The sequence below is a fragment of the Manis pentadactyla genome, chromosome 8, assembly GCF_030020395.1.
Source record: "Manis pentadactyla isolate mManPen7 chromosome 8, mManPen7.hap1, whole genome shotgun sequence".
NCBI classification, from domain to species: Eukaryota; Metazoa; Chordata; class Mammalia; order Pholidota; family Manidae; genus Manis; species Manis pentadactyla.
In genome coordinates this window covers 71,247,572-71,270,568 of record NC_080026.1, presented here as the reverse complement: position 1 = coordinate 71,270,568, position 22,997 = coordinate 71,247,572, and the positions used below count along the sequence as shown (strand labels likewise).

At 50.8% G+C, this 22,997-nt stretch overlaps 1 protein-coding gene across 6 annotated transcripts in view; it reads left to right on the top strand.

The window, feature by feature from the left end:
- The first annotated feature begins 1,211 nt into the window (after nucleotides 1-1,211).
- The window catches only part of TSPAN14 (tetraspanin 14), a 67,765-nt gene continuing 45,979 nt past the window's right edge, over nucleotides 1,212-22,997 (top strand). For 2 of the 6 annotated variants that reach the window (XM_057505855.1, XM_036883933.2), the window contains exon 1: nucleotides 1,212-1,344. The gene's annotated coding sequence lies outside the window, so the exon portion shown is untranslated. Of the gene's footprint in view, nucleotides 1,345-5,497; nucleotides 5,604-15,862; nucleotides 15,884-18,735; nucleotides 18,756-22,997 lie in introns of those variants that run through there. The other 4 variants (XM_057505853.1, XM_057505854.1, XM_036883932.2 and 1 more) reach the window with 4 other exon arrangements.

Sequence of the window (22,997 nt, the reverse complement as noted above, 5' to 3'; positions counted from 1 at the left end):
TCTGCTGGCTTTTCCCAGGGCTATCTTCTCATTCTTTTGACTTCAATTTCAACATCACCACTTCAAAGATGCTCCGTGGAAAGTAGCTCTTATTCTCTATTCCAGTCCCTTGTTTTTGTCCCAGCATTTACTTCAACTTGCAATTACTTGTCTTCTCCACTGAAAACAAGCTTATGGAGCAAGAGGCCTCAGCTGTCTTGTTTACTGCTGTATGCCCAACATCAAAAGAGGGCCTGGCACGGATCAAGCACTCACTATCTGCTGAAAGGTGACTGAATGGACAGGTTCCCAAGGAAGTCTTTGAGCTGCCTGGTATGTCAGAGGACACATCCTCCTTGGTAAAAAATCTGGAAACGGGCTTAACAGTTTCCTTTTCAAGATCTCCTTACACTAGATGTAACCTGATTGCTTGTCCTAGAATGCGGTGCGACTAGTCTGTTGGCCCAGTTTTAGGTAGATCCGTGTTTCCTGTTCCAGCAGAGCAAACCACCTAGCCCTCCTCCACCATCGATGAGTTTAAAGATCAGCAGTGTGCCTGCTGTCTCACTTCACAGCTAGTCGGCTGAGCCCGCAGAGGTCAGTCTTTTTAATACCAGAGGCCACCAGTAGCGAGTACCCCTACACCACAGGCCTTCCCTCCAGTCTCCTCTATGCCCCTCAAGAATCCTCTCAGTTAGACTCAGGATGAAGGTGAGGTACAAACCTCAGGAGGTGGTCAGAAGAAAGCTTGGGATTTTTAGCACTAAGGCTAGAAGTAAGCAAGCCTTTACTGCCCGGTTTGCAAAGAAATAAAAAATGGTTATCACCGTTCTTGAAAACCTTCCCCACCCCCAGCCTGCCAGGCCCGGCAGGAACGCCTTCTCTTTCCAGTACAGCCATTTTTCTAACCCTGCGCTCACCTCTACCCGATCACCCCCGTATCCCTGGAGATGTGGCCTCCCCTCGGCCCCTACAACTCGCGCTTCTCCCGGGCTCTGGGCGAGCAGGGTCAGAGAAAAGGCGGACGCGGCTTCCGCGCGGTGCAACGCCGCCCAGCGCTCGCTGCAGCCTCGCAGCCGGACAAAGGGGCGGGCGGGGGCGGGGGCCCCAGCTTCCGCGCGAGCTGGAGGAGGGGCGCCGTGGGGGCGGTGCGGTGCGGGGGCGGTGCCAGCGCGCGGGGCCGCACCCGGCGGCCCGGGAAGTGGCGCTAGTTTCTCGGCCGCCTCCGGCGCCGCCCCCCGCGCCCCGCCCCCGCCCCTCGGACGGCCTGAGTCGCGCCCTCCCGTCCCGCGCCACCGAACTTGCTCTAACTTCGTCGTCGGCCGAGCACGGCCGTGCTGCACTCGCCGCCACTTCCGCGCCCGGGTGAGTAGAGCGCGGATCCCGGCTGGAGCGATGGGCCCTGCCCCCCTCATTGTCTAAAGGCAGACGCCTCCGAGCGCCCTCTGGGGACTAGGACTGCTCCCCAAGTCCCGACTGGGCCCCTCAGGCTCCCTAGTCCCTGCCCTGGGGCGGCCCTGCGGGCAGCACTGGCTTTGTCTGTCCAGATCGCACTCAAGGGACTGAGGCCTTCGCCCGAACCCCGCTGAGCCGAACTCGGTCCCCGGGAGGAGTGAGAGCCGCAGTGGGTGACCTGGCTGGTGCTCGGGGTTTTGTAGCCCTCGCTTGTCCCGGTCCCCTGACGGGTGCGCTCCGCGGCCGCGCTAGGCTGGGAGCGCACTGGAGGGAAGGGCTGGACCTCTGCCGCCGCCGTCCCCGAGTTCCCAGCAGCCAGCCCTGGAATGGGCACTCCTTACGGCTACGTCGCGGACCCTTGGCGGCCAGGAGCTCGGGCCCGGGGTAGAGGGTGGGTGCGGACCAGGCAGACCCGTCTCCTCCCCCGTCGTCCACTCCGGCTGTGGGTCCCGTACTGCCCTACACGGGCTTGGGAGGCATGCGTTTGAGTAGGCGGTGACCCAGCTTCTCGGTGTTGGTCGCTTGGGGTTGAGCTCGGGAGCAAAGCCTGACTCCTGACCTAACAGGAGCTTCCGTCGAGTTGGGTCTGTGTCCACGGGGTTGGCTGGTTCCGGGCCGGAGGGGTGGTGGTGCGGGTGGGTCGGGAGTGTGAGTGTGTGAGTGTGTGTGTGTGTGTGTGTGTGTGTGTGTGTGTGTGTGTGTGTGTGTGTGTGTGTGTGTGTGAGTGTGTGTGTGTGTGTGTGAGAGTGTGTGTGTGTGAGAGAGTGTGTGTGTGTGTGTGTGTGTGTGTGTGTGTGTGTGTGTGTGTATGTGTGGACTTCGGTCCCAGGACCGCTGTTGTCCTGTCGTATTTCAAGGACGTGAAGTTGGTTTCCACAAGAAGCCAGCCATTCATGCCGTGGAGAGTTGAGGGGAAGTCGTCAGCCCTGGTACTGGCCTGGTGGCTGGCTGCCCAGCAGAGATGAGGGCGGCTGTGTGTACAAGCTCGGTGGCTGTCCTCAGGCGCTGTTGTCTGGGGGTATCAAGTCGTCCTGGGCGGAGTGCAGGGCATTGCATGAAGCCTCTGCAAGTGTGCTCTCTCCAGCGGTCAGCTACCGAGGGGTCTTCCTTCTGAGATGGGGAGCTGCCCCTGGGCTGATATAAGTGGGTGGAACTGTCTGTCAGATCTTTAAAAGTAGCCTTCCCTTTAACCCTGGACCTCAAAGGAGGGGAAGTTAGTGCCTACTGAGGGCCACCCTTCCCTATTTGTGAAGGAAAACCTGGGGCCTAGGCCATCACAGTACGCCAACACCTCTCTATACCCTCTATATTCAGCTAGCCCTGTGGCTGGCTGAAACACCCTTCCAGGGATCCTCCTGGGTCCTGGCACCGTCAGAAAGAAGCACATACCATTACGTCCTGGACCACTGTGCCCTTCTAGCTCCTCTCTCAGCTACCCCCAAGCTTTATCCCGTCCTGAGGATCCCTAATGTCTGGAAGACAAGTCTCGGAAGGCTAGGCCACTAGATGGATTTTCCCCACCCTTCTTACTTTGTCTTCTTTTGACACACCCCATCTTCAGCTAGACATTTTCTTGACCTCTCCATCCCCACATCTCTGAACCCCAGTATTTGGACCGCCAGATGTGATCTTCAGCTCACTTAATAAAGCATAGTTGCGAGTCACGGGTGCCTAGGGTGCCAGGTGCTGTTGCAGGCAGTGTTGCAGGCTCACAGCTCCCTGACTGGCTGTAAGGTCTGTGTGGTCTTAGAGCACACGCTGGACATAGGCAGTAGGTGCTCAGGAATGTTTATTGGTCTGAGCTTGATCTCAGCTTACCAGCATTATTTAGGCAAAGAGGAGTCTTGAGCCCACTGGTGCTTCTAGAGGTTTGTGGCTGTCTCTAGGAAGAAAGGGCATGGAGGGGAGGGGGCCACAGAAGAGTTGGCTGTCCAAGGAAGTTCCCTCCTTCAGCTGGGCAGGAGTGCTAATCTTGGAGGACAGGTGGAGGTGCCTCCCTTCCTGTGTTTGGGAATGGGAGGACAAAGCACATATCTGAGTAGGAAGGGAGGGGGGTGCCTATACTGCAAGTCATAGTGGCAGTGGAGGCTAGGGGGCAGAGATTTCTGGAAGCTTTGGGTTCTAGAAACATTTCCTGAGGCCTCACTCCAGGCCACCATGGGCTTAGGGATTTGTCTTGTTACTTGTTTAACTTCATCTGAAGTAGAATTTAGTTGGCAGTGTCTACAAGGTGTCATTGCCCCAGTCCTGGGAAAGCTCTGCTGGTTTTAAAATCTAGAGGAGGTTATGGAAAAGCTTACAGCAATTATGCAGAAGATTCAAGAGTTCATAATAGTTTATTGAGGCTAGCTGTTGAAGCTCACACCAAGCACTGTCCTAGAAGCTTTACTTGCATTAAGTCATTTAACTCTTGAAATAACACAGCATGGTAGATAAGGTTAAAGTTCCATTTTATGGATGAGAAAACTGTGGCTTAGACAAGTCGGAGAGCAAATTTGCCTACAGTCTTAATGTGATCAGGCTTTCTTGTTTCTAATTTAGATAATGCCTTTGTATTAAAGTTGATTAGTATGCTGAACAAGCCTAGGCCACAGTGAAATTAGTAAGTCCTCAGGTGCCTCTATATCCCCTGCTTCTGAAAGCTGCTCATCTGTCTGGGCACATAGCAGGTGCCCTGCACCCCTGCTGATGGACTGGTGAGGTAGCTTTTGTCCCCCTAAGGCCAGGGAAGGGAAGACCAGCACTGCCGAGCCCAGAAGACCGGGGAGTGAGTCACTGCCTGTATCTGCCTGGATAGATCAGGGTTTGCTGTGGGGGCAATCCCCAGATCTCAGAGGCTTAAAGGAATAGAGGTTTATTTTGTGCTTTACCATATCCATTGCACATCTGCTTTATGTTGCTCTTACTGTGGGATCCATGCTGATTAATTGGAACATTCCTGGTCACTTGTACAGAGGGACAGAGAGCATGATGAATCTCATCCTGGCCCTTAAAGCTTCCACCCAGAAGTGGCATTTCACTGGCTGAAGCAGTCACATGTCCATACTTACCTACAAGGGGGAATAGGGAAAAGAACTGGAAACACTTGGTAAAAGAGCATGAATGCCAACCACCTGCCTGCCGCTGTGCCTTTCCCTGTGACTTCTTTCCATGATCTGGGCCCAAGTGTCATATGATTCTGTGTCGCCAGAAACATTGATCATAAATTAGTTGAAGAATACTATTTAGGTTAAAGATGAATTGAGATGTCACATTCGAAGGGCAGAGGTATGGTTGAACAAGGTGAGGGTCGTAAGAGGTGGTCTGCAGAGGCAGCCTGCTCCTTGGACTCTGGACAAGTTCCCGAAGTTCCTTAGGGCTTTTGCACAGTCATTTATTCATTTGTCCATTTGTGGGCCCAAGGACTAGTGGTGAGTCCCAGGCTAGGGATTCTTACAAGGGGCATGTTCAGCTCCTAACCTGGTGCCCGGGACTGTGAACAGGGATGATGAACCCTGTTCCTTGTGCTGGGTCTGGGTGGCCTATGTAAAGAGGGATGTTAATGCCTGTGGGAAGGGAAGTAGGCTCCTGCTCCCCCTCGCTGCTCTGGCACATCAGCCCTTGGACCTCTTGGCCTTCCTCATGCTCTGCCTGTATGTGGCTAGCAGGGGCGGCCGCTAGAAGCAAGAGCAGGCAGCCACACCCTCCCATAGGCTTTGCCCTTCCCTTTCCATTCCTGGGACTCTGAGGCTGAGCTGGCCAACTGAGGGCTGTGGAAAGGAATGATGGATGGAGTCACATGGAGAACAGGCTGGAGTGTGGGGCTGGGATGGTTCTGTGGCTTATAGAAGGGGGTAGAACCCCTTTGTTAATTGTGTGTTTCCACTTGGGCCACCGTTGCAGGATGTTAAAGAGCTGGTCACACTGTGGACCTTTCTTTTGTGCTTCCTTATCTACTTGAACTCTGGTGACTTCCAGTAGGGCCAGGAAGCACTCGTGGAGGTGGTGATACTGCAAGAGTCTTCTGCATTATGGATAGTTCACTATCCTTACTTATATTTCCTCTCTTTTCAGAGCCTCTGTTTTCCCTTCTAGAATAGAGGAGGAGGCAATGGTGGTCCCACTCTTGGCTAGTCATCAGGGTTCCCAGGGGACTGCATAGACCAGTGCTTTGAGAACCTCTGGTTCAGGTGAGTGCCAGCACTCCTGGTTTGTCTTACCTTCCATTACAGCCGTGTCCTTGCGGACAGAGTTGGTGTGGGGTAGTCATAATGTCTCCACATCCACTTTCCCAACAGCATATTTGGTTCAGATGAGGGCAAATCGCTGTGTTAGAACAGCACAGGGCCTGGCTGGTGGGCAGAGTCCAGTGCCTCTGCCAGTTATATGTGAAGATGAATAACATTGTCCAGCTTGTAGAGTGGACAGTGGCGAGGCCAGCTTTCAAGTTGTGTCTACTTTCTAGACAAGTCTCTGATTTTTGTTTTTCCTACTGAACTTGGTTTTGTCATCTGAAAAGTGAGAAGAATCTGTCCTTCCTGTCTCTCACGGTGAAGCATAAGCACGCATTTCAGGTTTAGAAACAGAATCTGAAGCCTCTAAGGTAGGCTTGACACTCTGTTCTGGGACTTCTGGTGTCACGCTGACGTCCGTCAGTGAGGTGCTCACCAGCAGCTTGTTCTGGGAACCCCACTTCCTCCACTCTTGGGCTTGGTGGGTGGGTGGGGTGGGGCCGGGCTGGGCTAAGCTGTGGTTTTTTTCTTAGAGGCAGTAGGTCTGATAATCTGAGTTTAAGTGGGCCTGGGCAGGCTGGAGTTAAATCTCTTCACTTCTTGAAGTATGTTCTGACTCCCTCCCCGAGCAAAGCTTAGAGCCCTGAAGTCCATGAGCTAGATAGCTGGAGGGACCGGCTCCTGCCTGCTTGGGCTCAGCCTGTGCTGTGCAGCTGAAAGCCAGGCAGCTGCCTCTGAGGTGGACTCTGGGGTCCTGAGTAAGAGCTGAGCTCCTACTGCCTCAGACTTGGTGTGTTGTCTGGAATTTGGGAGAGCTGAGACTGGCCTTTCCCACGTGGGTAAGGTTTGGGAGGGGCTGGTCAGGACAAGGGCTGGGCAGGGGGGAGCCTGAAGGGAGATTTGGTGAAGCCCCTCTCTGGATTTTCCCTGACTGTTTACCAGCTGCTGGGGCCTGTGCTAATCTACTCTGTAGGGCTTAGAAAGCATTAAAAAAGAGGCTTTGAGGAATTCCTTAGTCCTTACACCCAGGAGAGGGGCCTTCAGCAGCTGGAATTAAATGAGTATCTCCTGAATTCCTTTCATCTCCTCCCCAAGTTCTGCATGGTGAACCTAGGGGGGTGGCATATCCCAGGGTGTACATCAGAAGCCCACTGGGGCGCCTCAGAAAACTGGGGCTTACTGGAAGGTGGCAAGGGGAAATAAGGGAAAGGGCCACGTCTGTGTCAAATTTAGGTCTTCCAGCAGGGGCGACTGGGCTCCACACACCTTCTGTAGCAATACAGGCCATAGTGGGACTTTGAGCAACAGGCATGTTGTGATCCCCAGTCTGGGGCACCCGCTCAGCTCTGCTCACAGCCCTGCTGCATCTGTGCCTCCCAGCTGCTGCCACCGGCTGCTCCAAGGGGAGGCTCTGGTTGCCCGCGGAGTGACCATTGCCACGGAGAGGCTCTGCTTCCTCTCCAGATGACCTCCGTAAAGTCTGGCCACCCTGCAGGTTGGCTGTGTTATTTCAGTCCTTCACCCCTGGGCCAGACATATTTATCTGTCCTTGGGGCTTGGTGCGGGAGGCCAGCTAACCGAGTGGTTCACACACTTTGAGTCTGGGGTCTAGGAAGACTTGGAGCCCTGCAGTGTTGAAGAAAATTATTCTTACCCTTGTTAAAACATCAGTGCAGACTTTAATTCAGGACTGTCACAAATGGGGGTTTTGCAGTAGGGGAGAGTGATTGGGCTCAACCCCAAATACAACAAAAGTGGGAATTTATAGCTAAGGAGCAGAGTGTGTGTGAGGGGGTGTGGGGTGGTGTTGGTGGGTGGAAAATTTCTAAGAGGGTGGGGTTGTCTTTTGTTAACTGACCTAACAATTGTTGCTGAAGGCAGCCTAGGGTCATCAGATATCACCTAGGGGTAACAGGATGAGGAATTCGGTCAGATATGGAGGGTGATCACATGTGGAGGGTGGGGATTCCAGCTAAAGGACTCACCAGGACTCTTGCTAAAAGTGGATTCATCTGAAGATGGAAGCCCAAGGTCAGCCCCAGTCAAGCAGAGGGCTCAGAGGAGCCCAACTGAAGTTTGGTCCCGGAGAGACTCTGTCAGCATCCCGAGGCCAGCAGTGGTCTGCATGCTGTCCTGCTCTCACCACTCACACTTGCCCCTCAGGAGGGACATCCCTCCTTGTGGGCATCCCTCCCTTGCTTCTCTGAGTCTGAGCCCTTATCAGCATCTCCTGGCTCCTCCTCACTCTTGGCCGGCTGGACTGCCTCTCAGCACCCAGAAAACAGCGTGGACCTCGGGCTGTGTTCCCTGCTGCCCACCAACACTGGCTTCCGTTGTCAGATCTGTTGGGAGCCAAACCACAGCCGCCTGACCCTGGGCCGCCAGCCCTGCTTAACCCTCTTTCCTTGGCCTCTGTACTCTGTGTTTCCTGCTCTTCCCATCCTGGACAAACCAGTCTAACCACGCACGTTGTTTCTCCCCCCATCAGCCCAGGGGCTGGGCCGCCTCACTGATCTGAGCTGGGCCAGGGAGGTGTTGAGGGGGAGCTTCATCCTTGCCTGGACTGGCTCCTCCTGGGACCTCCAGCTTCCTTTGCCTGTCTGAGGTCTGCCTGTCGCTACATCAAGCCCACCTGGTTCCTCTTCTTTCATGCGTGAAGCTCCTTGTTTTTTCTCTGCCCTTTGGTCAGACTCTGCATGATGACTCTCTTTCGTGTGTCTCTTACTTCTTCTCACCCAACAGCTAGCTTTTTAGGAACCAGGTCACCTACTGTTGTGAGAAAAAAGGGTGTGTGCAGAAAACCTTTTGGCTGCTGGTGGGGGCCTTCCTCACTTCCTGAAGGCTCCCCGCCAGTTGCCACCCCTGCAGGGGAGTGGTGGTGACAGAACTGGCTCTGAACAGCCCTTCTGCCTGCCACATCACTGTCTCCTGTTTTTCAAGCTGCTTCCTGTGAAATACAAGTGATTGTGTAAGCGCCGATGAGTGTTGAGGGGACATGTCAACAAAGAGTCAGTGGTAGTGGTGGAGTATTTATTCCCTAGGGAGCAAGGAGGCGGGATCGGCATGTACCCGGTACAGGGTGATCAGGGCCTTCCTGGTTTAGGGTGGCTCTGAAGCTCTCTCTGTGGGAAGACAGATGAGGAGGTAGGGAGGGTAGTGCTTGCAGGATTTGGGGTGTTGAGGATCCATGCTTACCTGGGTGTGGGGGCCTTGCCTACTTGTATAGCAAGATGGTTCGAGAGGGTCTTGATCTGATGGAGGATTGGAGGATTCTAGGGAAGGGCTAGCTGGGGCTCTTGCTGGGCCCCCTAACAGGGGTTCCCAGCAGCTGAGGTATGAGGGCTCCAAATGCGAGCTGATTCTACTTGTGAAATCTCATCTGTGCTTAATTTGGGGGCTACTTGTTGAACATTGAGCAGTCTTGCAGAACAAGGAGTCAAACGGCTTTCTTTGTGACTGGGCAGTCTGTGAGCTTTAGGGCATTAGGAGATCTTTGTGCTTGCCGGGGTGGTCTGGGGATGGGGCATGAGGTCTGCTAGGTAGGAAGAGCTCCATTCATGAACCACTCCCTGCCTCCCAAACAGTCTGGCCAGTCCTGGCTCTAATAGGCTTGTGTCATACCCCTCAGAAGCTGGAGAGACTGGGATGGTTATTATATTGTTCCTTAGGGAAAATATCACTTGGAGGAAATACATCAGTGCTTCTGAGCACAGAGTATTTATTGATGTGTCCGTTAAAGGAGGCTTTTAAACAACATATATGTATCCCTTTAGTAAGGAATAAATATACAAACCCATTGCACAACTCCATTTTGCAGCTTCCATTTCCTGAAAGGTACATGGAGTTTAATGGTTAAGAGACTGGGGTTTTGAGCTGGGATTTTGAAGAAACTCTTTTTAGTCTGTCCTTGGAGCTGGGCCAGGCCTAGAAATCTGTTCAAATAGCTTTCTTTAGCTGCTGAAATTGGGATGGGTCTGTAACACTAGGATCTTGAGCTTGGGTGATACCTGGGAAGGACCTTGAGGAGGGTCCGTGCTGGGGCCCCGGATGCCTGTGGTTCAGCCTCCCTGACACCTCTTGCCTCACCTTGGTGGGGGTGTCTCACAGTCTGATGACAGAGTGGACCTGCCTGCACATGGTCCTCCTTGTGGAATGACATCAGGTTTCCTTTCTGCCCTTATTAGAATCTGCTCTTGGTCTTCCTAGGAAACTCTATTCTTGGGACTCCGGGAGGAGTTGTGAGCTGCGAGCTCCCTGAGTTGGTAAGCCTTTATTCCAGAGGCTGACACTCCCCTCCTCCCCCAACTATTCCTTGTTCTAGGGAGGTACCAGAAGCTGTCTGCAGAGAGCCACAAGTGAAATTTTTTGTTCCTCCGGCCACAAACTGTAGTGATTTTAAATGTCAATATAGGTTTAACTGTTCTATTTTTTTTAAAAAAGGATACATGATGAGAAACACATAAAGCTGTACAGTGAAGATCAGAGTTTCCATTCCTGATACCTTCAGTTCTGCTCCCCTGAGGCCTGTGCCACCAGATGTTGGGCACCTAGTCAAGCGTTTCTGGCCTCTCTTGTTTATTCCCATGCTGGTATACTAATCACGCAATCACGCTGCTCTGCACTTACTGATTTTTACTCTGAAGTTTATCTTGACATTGTTTCATCTCAGCACACAGTTTAGTCCATTCTTTTTAACAGTGGCTTGTTACTCTGCTGTATGCTAAACCATGGTTTACTGTATCAGCCCCCTATTGATGGACAGTGAGGCTGCTTTCAGTGTTTTGTCTCTATAAGCCAGGGTGCAGGACAGGACAGCCTTGCGTATGCTCATAGGTCTGTAGTAGATAGGGCCAAATGAGGAGTCCGGGCATTGGGTGCTTAACAAGAAAAATAACACTATTTTGATTCCAAGATGAATAATGAAAGTTTTTGCACTTTCCTTCTGGAGGGTTGTTGTGTTTCTGCAGCCAGAGTCTAGAGCTGCAGGGCATACAGTGGAGCTGGTGTCCTGGTTCCCCTCGCAGTCTGTCTTCGGTTCAGCTAAGGTTAGCCTGTCTCCCTGGGCACCTGTTGTTTGCAGGCCTTGGCTGTGCCCTGTGGCCAGGTGTGGCCAAAAGTGTGATACAAGTATGTGAGGAGGCAGCTGGAGCCAGGTGGGGTCAGAGAGTGAGGAGAGGCTTCTCCTATGTGGGTTCTAGCAGGCCTCAGGAGTATGCGGGACTCAGGTGGGGCATGAGGGGAAGTCTTGGCTGAGAAACAAAAGCGGGAGCTGGGTTGGCATCAGCGTTTAGAAGAGCGGATTCTCCCTCAGTTCCAGGGCTTGGTGTGAGGGTCAGGCCTCTTGTCCTGGCCTCACAGGACCTACTGTTGCTCTGGGATCCCCCACTTTCTGCCTGCTCTGCAGATCAGGCTTGGTGCTGCTTCAGGCTGCTTTGGGACTGGCTGTCCTGTGATTTTAAAAGTCTGTGTAGAATGTGCCTGGTGTAAATAGATGGGTTTTCTGTTTTGAGCAGGCAGCTTCCTTTAGAAGAGAAGCAGGAGGTGAGGGCAGATGAGGTTTTCTTCCTGGGCTGGGCTGGGGGGAGCCTCCTGGAAGTCTTGGGTGCTCTCTGGCTCTTTCCCCATCCTCATGGCCACTTTGTCCCGCTGCAAGGTCTGTAGGCTTCCCCTGTGTGGCTCTGGCTGCCCCATACCTGGGCAGGGCAGGGCCAGCAGCAGATTTTAGGGCTGGTTGGCAGGTAGCCCTCCTAAATGGAAAGGTGGCTGACATGACCCTGACCCTGCTGGGTTTAGGCCTGTGTCCTTGCCCCATACCACCAACTATTGCCATTATGGGCTGCCCTGTGAGAAGCCCAGAGCTTTCCATGCCCATAGCTCTGTTGTTTGGAGCTTCGGGCTTCAGCCACACAGAGGTTCCTATTGTGGCTGGGTGGCAGCTAGGGCTGACCTGTGGAGCTGAGGAGGTGGGGTCTTGGTACTCACAGTGGAGCTATTCAGGGGCTGTGCCTTGGTTTCCTGCTGGCCTCCCATTGTGGGTTTTTTGTGGGGGAGGGGAGCAGAGGAGGAGGGAGGTGGCCAGGGCTGCTATTGTTGCCGGCAGCAGGAGCCCATTATGCCTGAAAGAAGTTATTTGGTGGACTGTTCTTAGCACTCCAGAGAGCCCCTCCTGTGTGTTGTGAGGCCACGTGAGCTGCTGTGCCTGGGCTCTGCCCTCTCCCGGCGCCCCCTGCCCCATCCCTGGAGTTCTGGAGGGGCCTTGCCCATTGTGAGTACCTCTGTCTTTCTCCTTCCCACCTCTCTGGTCCCCAAGCTGTGCCTGAAGCCCCTGGGTGTGAGTTCTGAGCAGCTTGGTAAGGAATAGAAGGGCCTGGTGCTGGGTGCCCATCTCGTCAGTTACTGCTTGCTGCTGCCTCTGGGAGTGGGTGCTGCGTGAGCTCTCTACCCAGTTGTGCCCTTGGGTGGGGTGTCTGGGGTGCTGTCAGTCTCCCACTTTCTTTTGTACCTCTGTGTTCAGCCCACTGTCCCTTGTTCTCCCTCGAGCACTCAGCTGCAGAAAAGCCTGCTTGCTGGCAAGCTAGCCCATAGCCTCACTGCCTGAGCCACAGCCATTTTCCTTTGTTCTGCCGTAACCGGGCACTTGAATCTCAGGCAGGCGGCAGGCTGGGCAGGCAGCAGGCAGCGGCTGCAGAGCCCCAGCGAAAGCCCTCATGACATGAATATTCTCACTGAGCCAAAGGCGTGCAGACCCTGGCCATATTCAATTCCCCCAGCTGTACCCCATCTCCCCAGTGGTGCTGAAATTTCTCTGTTTAGAGAGGATCTCCCCTTTACTGGATCAGTGATGGGGACTTGTGCAGTGGGGAGTTAGAGAAGCCTCACCTGTTTGTGGCAGCAGGTGTGTGACAGGCAGGGGAGGGAGGGAGAGAGCATGCACACTGGCCCGTTTGGGAGCACTGGCCTCCTGGTCTGGCGGAAAGAGCCACTCTGGGTGCAAAGTGTGATCTTGATCTTCATTTACCTCTTCATAATGTCCGTTCAGGAAGAGCTTTTAGTTTAGTGGCAGGGGTGGCTGAGAAAAGTTTCTTTTTATTGTGGTCTTTGTGTGGCTGTGGGACTTCTCCAACTGAGGGGAACCATCCCCTGGCCTTTCATGTCCAGATGTCTCTCTTCCCCCTCAGAAGAATTTTTGTCTTCTTAGTGGGGGTCCAGTTTCTCCCAAGTATGGGGTTGCAGGCAGAGCTGAGGGCCACTCTGGCATCTTTATCTGGAGGTGTGCCTGCCCCAACACATAAGTCTCCTGCTTTCCAAACAGCAGCCAGAATCTGAAATAGTTACCTGCCTTGGAAATAGAGTTGTTTTGTATGAGAACTTGTAAATCTCAGTATTTTTCTTGTGTTTAGCATTTTATTTTACCCTTCCAAAACCCATCCATCTTGAGATCAGTGTGGCTGTCTTATCTGATCCTTGTAGGGGATGAAAAATGATTTTCCCTCTGCCCTTTTAGGTTCTTGGCTGATACCCCCACCCCCTTGTAATATAAGATTAACAAGAGAAAAATGGAAGTTTAATAACATGTATACCTGCCATATACATGGGAGAGACCCAGGAAAACTGCATAACCCTCTGAAATGGCCCAAGCCATTACCTTAAGTACCTTCTTCAGCTAAAGACACAAGAAAGATTTGGGGGTGGGGGTGGCGATGTGGGGGTATCACTTGCCAGGAAAAAGCCTGGTAAGCAAGGGTAAGGCTGTTAAGCAGATTTAAGTTGGGTCCCTTCTCCACTGATAAGAATATCTTGTGATTTAGAGTCACCCTTCTCTTTCTGCTGCTGAGAGACATACTTACAAATGGAGATTTCCCTTATAATAGGGTAACTTCTCAGTGTTCAGAGCTCCTCCTGTGACTGCTCTTTTTAAAAAGTAACTAGCTCACAATAATCCTTCTGCCAGAGACATATTTTGGGGTGGCATGTTCTGCTCCCTGTCACTCTCATCAGTCAAGACTGACCAATGAGGAATCAAGCTCTAACCCTGGACAGGGCTGCACCTCAGAGTGCCCTCATTTTGGCAAATGTACGGGACTCAGCAAAAAGCTAAATTCACTGTCAAATGCATTGAAACACAGATGCTACTTTTAGGGTAGCTGGGCCCAGGAAAGGTCATGACTGAGGCAGGTTGATACTCCAGAGAAAACATGGAGGTAGGAGGCCGGGGGAGTGCTGTGCCACTGGCCCTCCGGATGACCTGGGCAAGTCATTTCCTTGGGCATAGGTCTAGAAAATGGAAGGGTGGTTCAGATGAACTTTGGAAACTTTTTAGCTGTAACTGAGTTATATGACTTTAACTCCAGAATGGTTGGTCACTACCTTGAGCACCCCTTGCCAACTCAGGATCTTTTGGGGAAGAAATGTAATCAGATGGGATTAGCAGAGCACATATCTCCTCTGGGATTTTCTTCCTTTGGTTCTTGAGGGGTGGTGGTGGTGATGGTCACCTCCACAGGTGTCCAGTTTTCACATGAAAGCCCCTGCCCCTCCACCCCCAGACCTGACAACACTTTAGTTCTCAGGGCCTGGGTGTGGCAAAAGGAGCCCATTTGTTACGGGTTGCATCTGTTTTCCTCCTTTCTTGTACCTGCTGCAACAAAGAATTGAAAGGCAGAGGCACAATAGTGAAATAGTGGAAGTTTTATTTGAATACACTCCAAGAGAGGAGTGGGCCAGAGTCAAGGTAGATGGACTTTAGGGGAAGGGCTCTTTCTCGTGTCCTAACTGGGAGGCTATAATTTAATTGACAGCTCTAGGTATATACCCATTCCTCCTGGTGCGCATGTCTTTCCTCAAAATGCACACAGAAAAGCCCATGGTGGGGGGAGCAAAACCGCAGTTTTATTTTAATGAAATTATGATGAGTTCTTAGTTTTGTTTGATTGTGCCCATGGTGGGAGCTGGATGAGACCTGTATGGCCTGGTCGCGATAAGCAGAAATTATCTTCCTGCCAAGCCGTTGTTTTCAGGTGGGACCCCCGACCTGGGCAAATTCTGGGCAGTTTTTCCCTTAAACCTTATCTTCCCCTTCCCTGGCTGGTCATGTCTGTCCTTCTACCTAACATATTGATAACATAGTTGTGCCTCAGACCTGGCGATGGGAGTTTGGGACTTGTAGTGAGGAACTCTTGCCTTGGCAAAGCTGCATTGCCAGTCTGGTAAAACTGACCCTGGGGAGAGAGAGTAAAGCCCTTATTTTACCTCCTGCCAAAGTAAGACCAGGCTGTTAAGACTAAAAACAAAAACTAGAAGATAGAGACTCCCTTGTACCTAAATACCTCCTTTCCTTTTCCTGGAGGCCTAGGTTTAAATCTGTGCCAGTTAAATTTTGTCTCCTATTTTGTTACAGATTCCAGGAGGCAAACCTGACTTTTGGCTGATGCCCCTTCAGGGTGGGTTTCTGGACCTTTATCTATCTGTCTTCCCTCTCCCACCCTCCATCCCCAGGGCCTCCCATGTCTGCCCACTCAGATGCTTTCCTCCCATTGTCAGCTGGGCCAGGAACAGCCTCTGTGTCACTGCTTAGGGCTGTGTGTTTCTGCCATGCGTCAGAGGAGGTCTGTGGTCCTGGAAGATGCCCAAGGGGCTGGGAGTCCAGCTTCATGGATCATTTGGTTAGAGTAGCTTCCACAACCGTGAAATGGGAATAAAAATAACCTGTGAGGAGCCAGTGGGATGCACTAAAATACTGAACAAATTCCAAAATCAAAGTATTCCTCCAGAAAAGCTGATTACATCCCTGTAAATCGACCCACAATAAAGGTAGGTGGGCTTTCCTCCCAAGACTGGCCTATAAATAGTGGTTTTCCTTCATCAGTGTTACTGCTTTTCTGTTAGGTATCTCCCACCCTCACTGGTAAAGTATTGCCCCCAAGGCCTGTCAAGGACAGCACTGCAACACCTGGGAGTTTGTTGAGCTGCAAAGTTCCCAGGTCTCACCCCACACCTGCTCAATCAGATTCTACACTTAATAAGGATTCCCAGGTGATTTGCATGTACTTTCAAGTTTGAGAAGCACTGGCTCTGAGGCCTTTAGTCCCGCCCTCTTGTTGCTCTCGTGCTTTCTTCAGGCTGTTCTGTGGTTTTGTGTTCTTCACCCTCTTGCTCTGTTTCAAGTTGGTCGACTTAAAACAGTTCTGGCAGCTCTGGCTCCACGGCTCCTGCCCTCTTGGGTGCACATTTTACAGCAGGTATCTGTGGGCACTGGGGGTGTCCTGGAGGTAGGGCTGGGGACAGAGGAAGCCCTCTCGCGGGCAGCTGTGGGCACCTCCCCCATGCCTGCCGGCGAGGTCATCTTTGGGGCACAGAGCGGAGGGGGTAATTGGATCCTTCCTTTGTGAGAGGTGCAGCACGGAGCCTCCCTCGGCCATCTGGTGCCACTCTCTCGTGCCACTCACCCCACCCCGGCTGTCCCAGCTGGACGAGAAGATCAGAATCAAGTTGTAAATGTTGTTTGCTTTTCATAGAAACATAAAGCATTCTATATAAAGACATTTTGTGTATGTTGAAGTTCAAAGAAATAGTTCAGAAAAGGGGAATATAAATTTATTTTTTGTAGTATTTATGTAGAAGGAAAAAGTTTGAGATGACTCTCTTGATTTCACTAGGATCGCCTACCCACCCCCAGCATTCTGGTGGAGTGGGTGTGGGATGTGGGGTGGGGTGAACTTGTGTCCCCGGCCTGGGGGTGAGCCCCTAGTCCTGGTGATGCCGGGGTTCTTGTTCACGAAGCTGAAGAATGAGCTTCACAAACACTCAAGGTAGGAGAGCAAGGTACAGGCTTTTATTTAGAAATAAAGTGAGAGAATAGAGCTCCTGGCTCACTCCAGGAGGGGACAAGAGAGCCCGTAGTGGTGTGTTGTCTAGGGGGTTTTGTAGGCAGTTGAGGATTTTTCGAGAATTTAGGGGTGTGGACTTGCATCACCTGCCCTGTCAAGGTGGGCTGGGTCATAGCCTTTTGCTAGGGCTTTTGCTAGGGCTGACAGCAGAGTCACGGGGTATACTGATAGATACCCTTGCAGAAAACTTAAACATTCTAGGCCAAGTTACTCCTGGCCTTTTGACCTTTAACTGATCTCACTGAAGATGTCTATATTCTTAGTATCTTTCCCTAGAGAATTAGTGTGACTTTGACTTTGCATAATGCTTGATAGGGTTTCAATGGGGACTTCTTTGCCCATTGTTACATTGCTCTGACTGTAAATATTCCACCCTGCTTTTCCTGGAGGCTCTCACCCTACTCTGACTACACTCATGGTCCCTGTCTCACTGGGGGCTAGAGGAGATCCGGGCTCTGGTGCTGGGGTTGCCCTTGGTCTTCTGGGACTCTGATGGCCTGAGCTACTAATCTGACCGTTTTCACATTCCTCTCAGCCTTTTTCAAAAGTGTCCCACCACTGATTTGCATTTTAAAAATATCTGCTGCTCCTCACACCCAGTCCTTTATTTCTTTTCTCTCTATATTTTCAGTGCCTTTAGTTTTATATTTCTCCAGCAGGCTTCACTTTTTCTAGCTTGTCTGGGAGATTGGTTTTGTATTTTGCTCTGTGAACTTTTTTCCCCAGGCTGTTTGCATTGCTCAGAGGAGGCCAGGAGCTGGGCTCTGCCCTGGCCTTGGAGTGTTCCTGGCCCTGGGCAGGATTAGGGAGTTGCCCTCAATGCTCTCCTTGGAGTGAAAGGGGTTGTTTGTCTTAAAACACAGTATATTGTAGTCAACTCTGCAATTTTGAAGACAAAGATTTTTGACATCCTTAGAGCCATAATCTTTATTCTTTTCAGGCATGGAAAAATGGAGGAAAAGGAGTAAATGTGTATAATTCCAAGTTCTCTTACATAGTTTTGTTGGGGGAGAGGCGTTGTGTGTTTTCCTCGGTTCTTGTCCCCACCGTGACAAAGAATTGAAGGGCAGAGACATAGTAGTGAAACAGTAAAAGTTTTATTTAAAGTTAATTAGAGAGAAAGTGCAGGAGACCTTAGAGAGAGAGGAGTGCCCTGAAAGGTTGGGAAAAGTTAGCTACTCACTCTTAAGTGCAGGCGACCTCAGAGAGAAGCACCTTGAAAGGTTGGGGGATTCCCTCTTTTAAGGATTTTTCAGAAATGTGACAAAGGGCTAGGGGTGTGGACTTGTTAAGTGGTCCCAAGTATCTTTGATGAGACATTAAGTTTCTTATCAGTCCTCTAGGCAATTCTGCAAAATTACCTAAACACAAGGAATATACTGCTTTGGTCCCTTTCCAGAATAACAGCTTCCTGGTTTGGGAGCAGATCAGTCAATCAAAACTGCCTGCCCTTCCTCCATTTGTTTGTTGTTTGCTAAAGAGTATGTTAAGAATCTTTCTTCTTAAATGATTTTGGCTTTAAGGTGGGATCTCCCAGTCTGTATCATGCTGTTTATAGGTGGGCTGGGCCTTTTAGCAGGCTACAGTAAATCTTACAATGGTCTAATTGACATGATGAAGAAATGGGCTGTGCTCAGATACTTCTCTTTATCTTGGGAATATTCAAACATTCAAGGCCAAGTTGCTCTTGACTTTTTGAGCTTTAACCGATTAACTAACTCTGAGTCTTTTCTGACTTTCTAGTTTTAACTGGTTAACTGAGTCCTTTCTAGGGGGCTTTACTGACCTTGTTCTCTTTCCACCCTACTTATATCTATTTTCCTGCATAACAGTTTCTTTGTGTGGGGGGCAAGTGTGGGTAGGCCAATTCCTACAAAGAGAACATTTCAGGTCTGCCTTAGACAGGCAGGTCAAATCCTTGCCCCATCCAGGAGCATCTCCTGTAAGGAATGCTGAAGACTCAGTTACTGGAGCAGAATTCATTTCTCCCCAAGAGCAGGGCTTCCCTCACTCACTATCTGTGGTGTTCAGCAGCGGCTCCCACCCCACCTGTGTCAGCCCTGCGAGGGCAGCCACACCAGCTGTGTCTTGGTACCACCTACAGGGCCCGGCCCAGAGCTGGAGACTTGCTCCTCTCCAGTCAGAGTTGGATGTGGTGACAGCTGGCCACCAAGACAGATGCAGAGCATCCTCATCTTGGGGCGCAGCCATTCCTCCCAACCTGGTGAGCATCTAGATGTGGAACACCATCTAGTTCACACTTACAGCATCTGCTGGGTAGAGCTTTCCTGACCAAATTTTTTGCCGCCTCCTTCCTTTACTGATCCTGCCTCCTGGCACCTGACTCAGCATTTAGTACAAGGAAGTGTGTCCTGAGTCCCCTGAGTCAGGCACAGGTCTCACTCTGAGTTCTTGGTTTCCACAGCCTCATTCTGGGTGACTTAAATGTAACAGGTGTCCAGACACGTAGAAACAAGTCCTGAAGTGTTTGTCTTCCACAACGAAAGCCTTTTCACCCTGAGTGACTCGCAGAGCAGGTTTGTGCGCTGATGGATAGTGGCACACATTGTCTTCAGTCTCCCCGATGTAGGGAGCCCTAGCCTCAGGCTCCTAATTGGGAACTGATAGTGGACAGAGGGCCCAGCCCAATCCTCCCAGGTCTAGAGGTCACAGTCCGTTGGAGATGTTACTGTAAACTGGGCCTGGATTCTCCCCACTGTGTCAACTGGCTTGTGGGTCTGGACATTTCATGCACCCTTAGGTTTTCAGAAACAGAGCTCCATGCCCCATGGCAGCGGGGGCTCCCTCTCCCCTGCGCTCACAGCTTCATCTTCAGGGGCAGAGGGAGGCCAGCACCGTGCCAGGGGTCCTTTCACCCCACTTGAGAAGCTGAAGGGTCTGCCGCTGTGGGTGAGCTGGGTGGGCCTGTCCTGCCTGTACTCCCCTGACGATGTTGTTGCACGTGAACGAGGTACCTGGTGAATCATTCTCAAGATGTCTGTCTGGGCCCCAGGCTTGAGTTTTTTTCCCCCTAATATTTTATTTCCTCATTTTTTTTTTTTTGAAGAAAACGGCCACAAACTCTACATTTTGACTTGAGGCCAGTTATTTTGTTGAATCTCCCTTAATTTGGATTTCTTTCCCAAATTCATATATTGCAATCTTACTGCATGAGTTGATGGGCCATTGGGAGATGCTTAGGTCATGAGGGTGGAGCCCCCATGAATAGGGTTAGTGTTCCCCTGAGAGATCCCACAGAGCTCCCTTGGCTCTTGGCACCACTGTGAAAACACAGCAAAATGGTGCCAGCTTTGAATTGGGAAGAGGGCCTTCCTCTCACCGTGCTGGTGCCTTCATCTGAGACTCCCCAGTCTCCAGAACTGCGAAATAGAATCTCTTCCTTTTAAGTCACCCAGTCTGTCACATTTTGTTACAGCTGGAATTGAGTAAGACAGAACCCACTGATGATTCCTCACATAGTGAAGAATCATATGTCGTGGTGGCTGAATGGTGATGATTTAATTCCATTAATTCCTTTTACATTTATAATTTGGCATTCTGCTGTAAAGAAGAACTTTCCCTTGTCCCTGTTTGTTTACACACTTACTTATGTATCTATTTATATAAAAGAATGGCCTTGCGGATTCTTATTTTATTCAATAGTTAAAAAACTATTATTTGTTTTTATACTCAGATTGTTCCAGAATTGGCCAGTGGGGGGTCCTTTCAAATTGACTGTTGTTAGGAAGCACAGCTCTTAAAAATAAGAATTTCCAGATCTGTCACAGTCCTGCTGAACTGGCTCCATGTACAGTTTGGAAAGAGTTCCCTGAATGATTCTAATGTTCTGTGGGATTTGGGATCCGTTGGACCAGGCCCATCATTTTCAAGTGTGTACCTCGTGGAGCCTCCCCTCTTCTCCCCAGCCACCTGAAGAGAAAAGTGACTTGCCGTGCCTACCTCCATGCTGGGTTTCTGGGTCAGAGTTTCTTTGAACAAAGGCTCCTGTAGCTTACAAAGTAATAAAAATAGTAAGTTTGAAAATTACTGGATTAGGTGATCTCCATTCCAAGTCCTGCATTTCTCCTTGTGAATCCTCACCTCCCCGCCTCCTCTGACCCACATCCATCCCTCCCCTCTGCTTCTTTCCTAATGACAGCAATGAGGTAGATAAATGTCTCCATGCCAGATCGACCAGAAGGCCCCTCAGCGCTCCTTCAGTCAGCAGGTTGTGGGGTTTTGGTGGTGGAAACTCATAATGCTGTGCTTGCTAAGTTCAGGGTTTCAGACAGGAAGCCAAGCACCACACCCACTGGAGCTCCTGGTGGGGCTTAGAGCTGGTGGACTGGGCTTTCCTGGATGTCCACATGGAGGCCATCCCAGGGCTGGTGGACAAGGGTCTGAGTGTGTCTGAACTCTGGGAACCTCCCTTCCTCCATATCTGTGTGCTGGGGACAGTGCTTGTGACCCTGTGCAGCTTTGTAGTATCTTCCTGTGGTGAAGGGTCAAACTTCTAGATACTTGCAAGTGTCTGCTGCCACCAGGTCCAAGTTTGCACTGTTTCTGGCAGACCCTGGGTATGTGGAGTTGGGTTCTAAGGGATGTGGGTCAGAGTAGGGCATACATACTTCTGACTCTTAGGATGACTCAGCTGAATTGGGAGCCCATGGATCTGAGTTCCTCTTTCCCCTCTGGCAGTGCTTTGGGGCTGAGGCCACATCTTTCTTCTGCCTGAGATTCCCATGGTCAAGGAGGCTGCCTGCTGTGGCCTGCCTTTGTGACCCTCTCTCCTGCTGGATCTTATTTCCCATCCATATTCATCTGTCCCGTTAGACATCGCTCCTTGGGCCTGCCTGTTCTTTGGTCAGAATGTTACCCACTATCCAGTGGGCTCTGGGGACTCCTTTCTCAGATGGTAGGGATGTCCAGGACCTAACATGTGTTGCTTGGAGGACAGGAAGGTCTCCCAGCTCCCTTGGGAATATGGCTGCCTGGCTCTGGGATGGGCCTCTGACTAGTTCCAGTATTGGGAGATTTGAAGGCCATGTGGAATGGTTGAATCTTGGTGAATGGCTGATTGGAGAGAGAGGAGAGAAGAGACAGAAAGGATAACTTGGGGAATCTAGCTCAGGGTATGGATGGATGGTGTTATCCGGGTATAGCATAAGCATAGTTCATCTGGGTTCTCTGCTTAGGGCCTCACATGGCCCAAATCACGATGGTAGCAGGACTCCATTCCTTTCTGGAGGCCCTGTGGAAGAAACTACTGCCAGACTCAGTCAAGTTGTTGGCAGAGTTCCTTGCTGTTTTAAGACTGAGATCCTGTTTTCTTGCTGTGCAGCCAAGACTCCCTGTAATTCCTGGAGCCTCCCTCTGGTCTTTGCACATGGCTTCTCCAGTTCAGATCCAGCAGTAATGCCTTGCATCCTTCTTGTGCTTGGAATCTCCCAGACTGCCTCTGCCCTCAGCGGGTAGGGAGCTCTGCTCTTCAGGGAGCTCTCAGTTATTTTGGACCCACTCAGTTTTCCCATTTTTAAGGTCAGTTGATTAGTTACCTTAATTACATCTGCAAAGTCTCTTTTGCCCTTTCTTTTAGATGGTGATAAAATATACTTCCTGCTTTTTTCCTTTCCTCAATGAAAAAAGATGACAACCAAAAATATTTTGAAGTCTTCCTAGAGATCTGAGTAAAAATGGTAGATTGAGGGCATACAACTAATTTCATTTTATCCTAAAACCCCACAAATGAAGATAAATGGAATTTTTAAAAAGGAATCTATGAAGACAGGGAGAATGGGAAAGGAAACAATAGCAAGAAAAACTTTGCAAGCCAGGAAGAGATGGATAAGTGAATGACCTTTTTAAAATGTAGGGGTTGGTGTCACCACATTACTATTTTTGTGGGGGGTGGGGGCAGGGGGGTGACCATCAGAGGTAGCTAAATGTAAGAACTGTTTGAAAGCTGTTTATGTGGTTAGAAACCTAGATGCCTTTCCTTCCTTCATGATTCTTGGTGATGGCCTCTCTCTTAGCTGCACATTGGAGAGGTATTCTTCAGAGGGAAAAACCAAGGGCCTGGGAGCCCTCTCTGGGTGTTCTTGGAGGTTCCCTATGGAGATCACCTCCATTCCTTGCTTGGCTCTTCGAACACTGACAGACAGCCCCTTACCTTCTAGGTAGGAAATTAAAAGAAACCTCACTGGGGAAATTTACTGGCCTGAACAGGAAGAACTAAAGATGCTATGAGAAAAGTAATGAGGCTTTCCCAGCAAATGGCCCAGCCAGATCGCTGTGCTCAGACACTCACCTGCCTGAGGACTCGGCGCTTCCAGTTCCTGCTTAGGCATTTACTCCTTGTCATGAGAATTGCTGAGTCAAACAGCTGAAGAAATGCCTGCCATGAAAGGAAGCACACCAAATAGGGAAAAAAGTGGCTTAAAAGGAATTTGCTATTTAGAGAGAGGAG